Source organism: Lepisma saccharinum, chromosome 15 (assembly GCF_977018435.1).
Source record: "Lepisma saccharinum chromosome 15, izLepSacc3.1, whole genome shotgun sequence".
Taxonomy (NCBI): Eukaryota; Metazoa; Arthropoda; class Insecta; order Zygentoma; family Lepismatidae; genus Lepisma; species Lepisma saccharinum.
Window position 1 is genome coordinate 50,011,409 of NC_139243.1, and position 11,234 is coordinate 50,022,642.

Genomic DNA, 11,234 nt, shown 5'->3' on the forward strand with positions numbered 1-11,234 from the left:
CTCCTATGCCACATGACATGATTCGTTCATTCCTCGCGTGTAACTGGGGTATGCAACCGTGCTCAACTTTTCGGATTTTGTGTTCCGTGCTCATGTTTTGATGTTTGAGGTCGGAATGTGTTGTCTTTAACGCATTTCTCATTGTCACGGTCCTTCTTGCTGCGTTACATACCCTTTCCATGCATTGTTCTTGCTGGAAATCCCCAATTCCTTTGAGGACTCCATTGCGCATGCGTGCAGTGAACTCTTCATAGTGACTTCCGGACTGAGCACATACGATTCCTTTATGACTCCCTTGGAACCGCTTCTCTATCTGTGATAGTATTCGTCCCAGTTAAGTTTGACGTTCACTTTGTCACCTTTTGCGAGGCTCCTATATCGGAAACGAAGCCTCAGTCGTAAAAATGTTACTCACACTTTTTGCTTGTTTTCGTGTGAGGAATCACCTCCCAAGCGTTGTAAACGACCTTTAGAAACACCCTGTATATATATATATATATATATATATATATTTTGTGGTGACTTCCAGCGTTCTATGCCCCTTTTCTTCAATCCGCTGTTGTACACTGTGCGAAGCACTGCAAGCGAATCGAGCAAGAAAATAATTAGGGCATTAATTAAGAAACTGGCAATAATACTAATTGAATAAGTAGTAAATATTTTCATACGGTGCCGCGACCTTTGCTCCTTCCAAATTGTTCTCTTATTGCTTCTTCTGCACCCACTTTGTTGTCTCTGAGTTTGTGGCGCCACCGTACCTGATGCTATGTCAAACCATCTCTCTCACCTTCATTATCCTAAAGTGGCAGAAAAGTAACGTAAAATAAGGAATAGTTACATGTGTACTTCTTATTTAGTAGTCGGTGCTCTATTTTACTTCACTAAATTTTCATGCATCACATGTTTGTTTTAAGAGAGAAGGAAGAAAGGCGGATGACTATGACACCCACCGCCACGCCGCTTAGCGAATAATCCAGTGTAAAATCCACTTTATACTATACGATCATCAAATGGTATGGTGTCTAAATAATGATCACCATACGAATTTTATGCCAAAGCGCTAAATATTGATTGCCCCCCCCCCCCTGAACTCCAAAGTTCGATCCCCCTTACTATAAAATTCTGTGCCAATCTAAAACTTAGCATTGCTATCCAATGTATGCCCTCGAAACGTTGGAAGCCAACTCCAATTTAACCTGACTGGTAACCCGAGAACACTTGTTCGAATTGTGTACTAGTTTAAATATTTAAAAAAATATGTAGGGTACGTACATGTATTCCATTCAGACTTTTGTTATATTAGGATATTCCAGTTAACGATTTCCTTGCTTATTTTGTTCAAGGAGTCTTGAAGAAAATTGTCAACGGGGGAGGAAGGGGGGCTGGAAGTAATGGGAAACCAGAAAGCAGCAAGAGCGAAAGATACGAATCAGAAAACATAAACAGAAGCCTGTTAGAATAACGAAAGAATACGAAACAGAAAATATAGCTGGGAAAGTCTATTGTAAACGCAGAGTATGTACACTGAAACAGAAAAAGCTTTCAAAAAACGCCGACAGTGAAGTGGCTAATGTTGTCACTTTCTAATCAAGGTCCTTGATTCGATCCTCGGTGGAGGGCGCAGTTGTCAGGATCCCACTTTGAACTGTAGGTCTAGTCCTATATGAGTATAAAGTGGACTTAAAACATACAATGAACATCCATCTCAGAACTGAAAATCTGCGTTTTATATCAATTAGTTATGATTGTTGACTACGAAAGTTAAGTGTAAGACTCAGTCTGTAAAATACTATATATGTAATGTAAATATATGAAACACTATCCTGAAACATATCGTGCCTAAAATTATTTTCTAAAAAATATGTTTGTATGCCGCAGGAGCGACTATCACTGTGAAATGCTGTGTGATTTGTTGTTCACACAAAACGTTATTGTGCACCATTGAAATTTCTTGCTCATAGTAATGAGTTGGATTAAGTCTTACAGAGGAACTGTGCCAGGGTCTCCTGTTGAAACAAATGTAAACGTTATTTGTCGTGCTTTTTGCCAAACAACTGTTCTCACCAAGGATTTTTAAATATTCATGTGTTGCGGAGTTGACCTCCTCTTTTTCATTCAGGGTCTTGTGCGAGTCGTATGTCGGAAACAGGAAAAATGAAGAAGGGTAAAAAATAATGAATTTGATAATCGGTATATTCATCACCAGATGTTATTAGAATTATTAAATAAAGACGATTTCGGTGGGCAGGTCATGAAGCACGAATGGGAGAAGAAAGAAAACTTACAGAATCCTGGTTGGGAAACCTAATTGTAGGAAACTTATAGAAAGGCCAAGACGAAGATGGAATGGCAATAAATAAGACGCTTATAAGGAAACTGGTAACAATGGAGAAACCTGAATTAATCTTACCCATTGTAGGAACGGATAAAAAGTTTAGGTTGCTGTGACAATAAACTTTCCACTTTAGAGTTTAAGTTCGAGTTTGTGTTTTAAGTCCACTCTATTCACAGTATGGCTAGTCGTGACTGGGCCTACAGTTTAAAGTGTGATCCGAACCATTATGTGCCTCAATCAGGTATTTAAACCGGGATTCCTCGATTACAAGAGGACGCTCGCACTTTTCGCTTTAGGAATGCCAGAGAGTTAGTTAATATTTTCTAATTACTTTCACTTTCAAAACTTAAAGTTCAAATCTCGACTTCTTTGGAATAAAAAAAGTCAGCGATATTTGTGTCAAGCAGTGTAACTCAACTGGTAATGTGAATCCGAGGGACGCCAAGCCAACACGAGAGAACGTAGAAATACATCCAAAGTGCAAGCACCTAGGGGTACATTCAAAAGGATTGCCATGGCAGTTTGTATCACAAAATGGTCGACAAATTAAGTTTCACTCGGGTCTGTCAGACACCTCGTTACCTTTCAACGTCTAAGATAACGGATTCGTTTTTGGAAGTAGCCGGTTGTAATTCACGGGTTAAGCGTAACGCCCACTGAGACGTTGTTAACGTGCGTTTCCCTGCAGTGGGCATTACACCATTTGATTTCAATAGAAGCAGACAACAGAAATTCTGTTGCTTTCTGTTGCCGCGTCTCAGTGGGTGTCAACTTGAAGTTTCCACCGTCACTTGAGACAAATGCTGCGGAAATATTTCATTTCCTCTTATTTGTTTACCACATTTTCCATCACTCTCTTACTTTGTCGCCACGGTTAACCACCTAGTACAAATTGTCAATTTAAGTTGAATGAATTGAGCAAGGAAGGAGCTAGGAAACTGCTACATGTGAAACTTGTTTGAATTGTGTTACATCTTAATTTAGCATCGACATTCAATTATTCCCAGAGTTGTTTAATGTAAAATTGTAGTTGAGACATCTTGGAAATAGGGTCTGTAAGTTTGGTATGTTATGAATCCTCATGATAATATTTAATTCGGCTTCCCCGATGGCGCTGTGGTAGGGTTGTTCGCTTGTGCCTTGGTTCGATACCCGGTGGAGGCATACAGTGGTGCAGATCATAGTTTTAAACTGTAGGTTTAATCCCGATTAGCCTTAATGTGCATAAAGTGAACTTATAACATCAAATCGACCTCTACGTACACACACACGACAGGTGCGTTTGTGCTTGCCATTAACTTCATTCCTAGTTCATACTTCCTACCCTCACATCAGGTTAGCGTAAGGAAATCATTTCCCCTGACGTAATCAATCCCAAACACTCCTATCAAAATGAGCGCGCTTACATCATAAGTGACACGTAAGCAGTTTACACGTTTTCCTGCAGCACCCACGCGACCCTAAATCTGTTGACCTTGAGTTTATTTGTCGACATCAAGTGACCCAGCAACGAAAGATTTAGCGCGAACGCAGCTCACGTGTCGCCACTTTCATTCCGATGCAGTGGCGCGACCACAGGGGTGGGAGGGGCAGGGGAGGTATTGCCCCCCAACCTTGGACGGAAATGAGTTGTTGGGGGGACAAGGGGGGGGCAAACATTGACGGCCAAGTGTACCTGCAATTACCGCCCACAACTTGAAATTTTATGCAAATAAAAATACTTTTCGCAAAATGTTCTTGATCGCTTGGCTAGCATTACCTGCTTTTCTTACTGTTAGTCTTATCTTTTCTTAGTCTTCACTACCGTAGGTAGGGGGTGGCGGAAGTCAGCCCTGGGCGCCGAACGACTTGAAGGAAAATAAGTTGTAAAATTGATTGATTGGGTTATGGTTTTAAGTCCATTTTAATCACAGAAATGCTAATCGGGACTGAACCTGCAGTTTAAAGTGGGATTAGCACCACTGTGCCATGTGCCTCCAGCGGGTATCAAACCCGGGACCCCCTGATCACAAGGTAACGATGTTATCATTATACCATCGAGGTGAAGGGGCGGCGCCAGAAATTTTCGACCTGGTGAGCAGAAGATGTATATTCATAAATTAGGGTGGGCAGTATAAATCTAAGACCTTATATGAGTTTTTCATGCACTCATGCCCGTCCCCCACCCCCTCCAACATATACAGGGTGTCCTAAAACAACTTCAACAACGGTTGGATGCTGGTAAATATATATAAAAAAACAATAAACTTTTCCTCATTCTCATAACCTCGAAAGTGCTTAGTTTCTGATCTATGAGCGCTGAAAATCTAACCTGTATGTACAGTCAAAGACACTTCTGGGTTATAACAATCCCATTAACTTTCAATGCAATCATTACAACCCAGAAGTGTCCATGACTGTACGTATACAACCCAACTCACCAACCGATCGCTCTGACGTAACTTCCAGGGACGCGTAACAAGATTGCCACTTGAATTGAAAACAACAACTTGGGAGTCTTATCTGGCAAAATACAAAATAATAATTATACTTGCGATGTTGTAAGCATAGGTGCGCGCAGAATAATTTATTTGGGGATCCCTTAAGGGAAGTTTCAGTTATCTATCTGGACATGGCTAGCCTATAGTCGTAACTTCATGTTATTTTCACAGAAACTATTAAGTATATAAACATGAAATTTTAACATTATAGAATGAGCATTTGTTATCATTTTAGCACAGGTTTTACTTTCACCGTGTCGGTATTTTATGTAATGATAGTAAACAATTGAAAATGATGAATACAAGGCTATATCTCTACAGGTGCTATCAGCTGAATCAATAATCTGAAGTACATCTGTAGGTTCAGTTTTACCATGTTTTCTAATGCACATTCGCCTACTTCATAAAATATATTGCTGTACCTGGTCACTCGATAGATAGTGCCATGTGTTACATATCAAATTAAACCGTAGAATTCAGATGTAAGCAAAAATCTGAAAATTGATACACTTGTCATTGAATGAGAAGGGAGAGAGCATTCATGAAAGTCTTTGAACATGAAACTCTTATTGGAAATGTTAGAAGGTTGCATTAACAAACAAGTCGGTCCTCGGGAAAATAATATTTACGGTCCGATATGTGAAGGGGCTCTGCGATTGATCAAGGAAAAAATAATTTATTTACTACGTGATTACTGATTACTATAGTAAAGGAATATCACATTGTTTGTGGAGAGGGAGAGATTCAGAGAGAGAGAGAGAGAGAGAGAGAGAGAGAGATGGTCATCTCAAATGAAACGAAATTCCTTATTTTTTACCACTGATATTATTTTCATTATTTTAATGGTAGTTCAACATATTTTCTTTATTTTTTAGAAGACGTTTGGGGTAGCCAGGTACCTTTGGCACCTCCGTGTGCACACCTGCCTGTAAGAAGTATCTACAGCATTTACAAACTGGCCAAGACATAGAATTACGAACATATACGGACTGAAATTCAAGACGATTCATTCTAAAATGCCCTCACATAATACGGGGGCAAACCCCTTACTAAAAATATCTTGCAATAAAATGAAAAATATCGTTTAAACATTAATTAATTCGCAGATTAAAACTAATACATAATAACTAAAATCAATCCGATCTGTGGAAGGGTGCACATCACGTGTGCATTCTCAGCGTTTGGCATAAGTATGAATAATGTCTTATTAGCAAAATTTTAAAAAAAGGCAAGAACCCGGGTATAAATCAAATTCTTAGTTCATTCTGCATAATATTTACCTAAGCTAAAGAAGGACATTTTGGCAAAATATCTCCGAAATTTAATAAATAAATAAATAAATAAAATTGTATGTATTATGTTATGAAGCACAAAATTTTAAAATTTTGTCCCTATTATATGTTAGTTAACCATAAGAAAAATCACATGATTACGTAACTGATAGGGAAAATGTATCTCTAAGAAGATTTTGCCTCCCTGATGGCATAGTGGTAGAGTCGTCGCCTTGTGATCAAGGGGTCTCGGGTTCAATAACCGGTGGAGGTACATAGTGATTTGGACCCCACTTTAAACTGTAGTTCCAGTCCCGATTGCCTATCTGTGCATAAAGTGGACTTAAAACAACAATTCATGTAAGAAGATTCCTAATACGGTTGCTAACTCATCAAGTCAATAATTCTGCAGGTATTTTTCAAACCTACAGAGCTGTTTTATCAAAATCTATTTTTGTGATTGCTTCTTATTAGTAGAATGAATATAAAATTATTATTATCTATTTTGGATACGATATCAAAATTAGAAGATGACAGGTATATAAAATTGTGATGATGAAAGGGACATATCAAATTACCTCTGTCTTAGTATTTCGATGTAGACCTAACTAAACAACTTTGTGTGTTGCAGGAGGAAGAAGTGGTTTTTATTTGTTTAACAGATTACCTTAATCATATCCAGGCCGGAAGCCCGTTGTTGACAACATCAAGCAACTAAACTCCACCCCTTCTACACTCAGTTTCAGTTACTTTTTGGCCAAGTTATGGCAGACAGTTAATTATATTTCTATATTTTTGCCACATTTCAAGAATCTATTTCTTTTCATTCTGTGGCACATTTTCAAAGCAATTTGATGTATCATCCCTGTGAAGGTCAGAAGCTGCAGCCCTCAGGCCCATAATCCTGTTCTAATCTTGATCATATTCTGTACAATTTTGCGTCTCCCATAAAGCCTCCTAACCCCACTGGCTGCTTAAGCATACAAGTGGGCATTACATCACATTTTTTGTTTCAAAAGATTTGGAAATTCCTTTCGCTTTCCAATGATAAAGTTAAGGAAGTTGAAAGAAAAGCTTAAACTAATTTCATTCAACTTATTATTTACTCTGACTTTTGTAAACCTATTCACGAAATCAGTGTTTCGTTAAAGGACAACAAAGCTTTTTATTGAATGATAATATGTGAACTTGTCTGTAATATAGATAATATTCACAAGTAAAATATACATGAAGTGAACACCATAATAACTTATTTTATTGGACCATTCGCATTTTCCCAAGTGTATATATTTATTGAATTTGATTGGGTTGGCAATCGGGTGGGCACAGCAATTTCTGGGTAGGCAATTGCCCACCCGTACCCGTCCCTGTCGGGGAGGCACAAAAGTTGTGAGAGAGAGAATGCATTGGCGTCCCGTGAAATTTTTTGAGCCCTATTAAACCAATATTGATTTCAGCCTGCAAAAAAATTGGATCCAAAAATGTTCTTGCTCGCTTTGCTCGCAATATATCATTGTTCTCTGTAATGCATTGTAAATTACCAGACAGAGAAATAAGACTTGTCTTAATTGATTTTGTTTTAAATGCATGAACAATTATTTCGAGGAAAGGGACGTGCACATTTGAGAGACAATTTATGTAATTTTTGCTGTTGGTTTATTGTGAGATGGATGAATTGGTTGATTAAATAATATAAGTTGTATATAATATGTATTAAATAAACTTTGAATATGCACACAATTTAGTGTCCACGTCGCTCCATGTTGCATATATCGTCGGTGAAGGGGCGAAGTGGCGTAACTCGAAAAATTGCGTTTTTGAGTTATGACTACCTCCTCTGTTACCTGTCAATATTTCGTGGCTGAATTTCCACTGGTTCCGGAGATTTAAGCACCCTGCAATTGGCGTATCTTGAAATTTTCTGCATAAAAATATCTGCAAAGTTTCTTCAGTGGCTGCTAAGAAATGAAGGCGCTTACTGGCGTAAGCTTATATCGGGAAACAAGATATGCGATTTACGAAATATTATATAAATTTAAATAAGATTTATGAAACAAGGGTGAATCGTACGTTAGTCCATACACAAAAAAGTTAGTTCCAGGGAGAAATCTGAAAGTAAAATGTGATGGAAAATGTGAAAAGTTTGGTAAAGAATGCTTTAAAATCACAGATGCGGAAAGACATGAAATTTTTAAGGACTTTTATGCAAGTGACGACCTTCAGCTTCAACGACAATTCGTCAACACATATGTAAAGGTTTCTGACGTTAAACACAAAACTACGCAAAATGAAGAATCTCGAAGATCAAAAACAAATCATTACTTTTTACCATAGAAGGAAAGAGAAGTAGTATCAGTGTGTAAAACCATGTTTCTAAACACACTTTTAACATCAGAGAAAACAATGGGAACTGCTCTAGCCAAAAGAAGATGCTCAGGTGTCATTGAGAAAGAGAATAGAGGAGGAAAACTTCAGAGCCTACTGGAAAGGGACAAAATAATAGAGAAAAAGTTAATAGAACTCATAAACAGATTCCCAAGAGTCGATTGATTGATTGATTGATTTAGTATATTTTACTTCGCGTTTTGTGCCTCTTAGCTAATTTGCGAAGATGGGGATGAGTGATGAAATGATAAAATTGATGAATGGACATTCACAAACAACCAAGCCCGAGCGGGATTCGAACCCGGGACCCTTGGTGTCGCAGCGCGATGTGCTATCCATATATATATACATAAAGAAAATACCCCACTATTTACACTTTTTCTCTATTTTACACTTTTCAATTGTTACAGTTTCTCAGTTTCGTATCATCTGGACAAACACAACTGCCGGAGAATGGGCAAGAGTGTACGAATGATCTCAACAGCTTGGCGAAGAACGCTAGTTGCTCACGAATGAACCGTGTGGACACATTTGTCCGACTGGGACATGCAAGGTGTTCTTTATGTGAATTTTTGGGGAAAGGATCATGCTTTATGCCCAGTTTTCCTGCACGTTGATGAAGGGTGCCGTATAATGACATTTGTATAAAAAAAACGTTGATGTTGCCTGCAAATGTTATCCTTCACCATAACATCCCCACATGGTCAATTTGACAGCAATAACTCTCCGAAAGGGTTTTGCTTCATGTTCTTACACTCCGGGCTTAGCTCTTAATGAATATCAGATTTATTTGAGCCGCTGAAAGATAATATGAGAGGGAAGACATTTTTGACAGATGAAGCACTGACAAAAGATATCAAGATATCCTGCGGTGGCTATGACAGCAGGCTATGACAACGCCAAATAACTCACGGAACTGACACATTGATAGTAGCTATGCCTGTATGCTCAGGGAGATTCCTTTAAAAAACTCACGTAGTTTTGTCCTTGTAGGACTTGTAGTCTTGGTCGGTCAACCCTGAATGACCCTTGCAAATGTGCTGTTTGAGAAAAGATCAAACTAATTCCATCTGTATTTTTACGTCGATTTTCTGCCAATTTAGCTAATCGCAACGACAAGGATAAAATTGTGAAATAGATGGAAAGACAAAAACACATTATGCCTTGACAAAGATTCGTTTCCAGGAATTCTGGCGCTACACTTACTTCTCCGCCACAGAAGACGACCAAACTATTTACATTTTTCAAATTATTTAAAGAATATTTTCGTTCACTGTAAATTAATGGAAAGACCAAATATCATCAAATGAAATAGGTCTACAAGTTAGATGAAACTAAATTAATGCTTACTGGAAGAAAGCAATGTTTCGTTTCTTTTCTTTATGCCTCAGGCCTCCCCGATGGTGAAGTTGTAGCGTCGTCGGCTTGTATTCAAGGGGTGCTGGGTTCGATAACCGGTGGAGGCACATAGTGGTTCGGATCCTACTTCAAACTATAGGTCCAGTCCCGATTAGCCTTACTATGCATAAAGTGGACTTAAAAAACTGTTTCTTTTACTTTATGGGTGTGAGTGATCGGAGTTTATGGGTCCGGGACGGGATCGATACGGTTTATAAAACTATCCCGATCTTCAGGACAGAAAATTTCACGTATTTCCTGACTACAATAATTTTATGGATGGGTAATGTTCAGAATTTCCAAACACTCCTGAAATTATCGAGTTCCACCCACATTTTGTCCCCAAAGAAATTATTTTCGGTATTTTGATGCCATTTCTAGAAGATTTCCCTTCCTGTAATTAAGTATATCCAGAATTCTTATTTCGCGATCATTTTAAATTCCTGACCTATCGGAAACCCGAAAGTAAGGAAATCATTTCCCGAAGTTTCCCGGGACAGGACTTCTGGATCCCGCAAACTGAAGTCTGCTTTCCGTTGCGACTGGTAGTATGTCAGAGGTCCCAGGTTCGAATCCTCGTCATTGTGTTTGTTCAATCACCATGTTGCTGACGTGAAATAACCAGAATACGTAAACTTTAATAAACAAATATCGTATCCGACGCAGAGGCGGGCTGATTAACTTCTGTGCATAAATTGGACTTGAATTTAGGGATGTACAATATCGGAATTTTGATATCGAGATATATCGTCAAGAAACTATCGTCGCAGACGATACGATATTATTTCCGTATCGTGATATGAGTGATATATCGTCTCCCTCTCCACAACATATATCGCAAAAATATCGTAACGATATATCGTCTAGTTAATATCGCCTGGACGATAGTTTCTCAATATCGCGATATATCGTCTGGACGATATATCGCCGAACAGTACTTGAAACATTTGAAATGTTGGTTCCGCCAACCGAAGGCTGCGTGTTTTGATGACGTTACTTTGGTCTCAATATGTGTTCCTTGCACCCCTAAGCATGCGTGGTTTTACCACAGAGAGCAATGTAATAAAAACGGACTCTTTTGAACGTTCGTACCGCATAAAGGACTCACCGAAGACAAAAATGACACTTGCATTAAAATAAAAAAATCATTACGACCTGCCTGTGCCTGCACTTCCTTCTTCTTCTTCCATGATATGTGGCGCCATTCTTTCCCTTCAACATGTTTACAGTTAATCGGATATCATGAGTAAGCAGTTGCAGTGGAAGCGAGTGCAGCGAAGATGTGGATAAAATCCTGAAAAACCCAAAACTTAAGGAAAAGAAACTTAACGCCGAATTACCAAAAAAACGCAACCCCCTAATGGT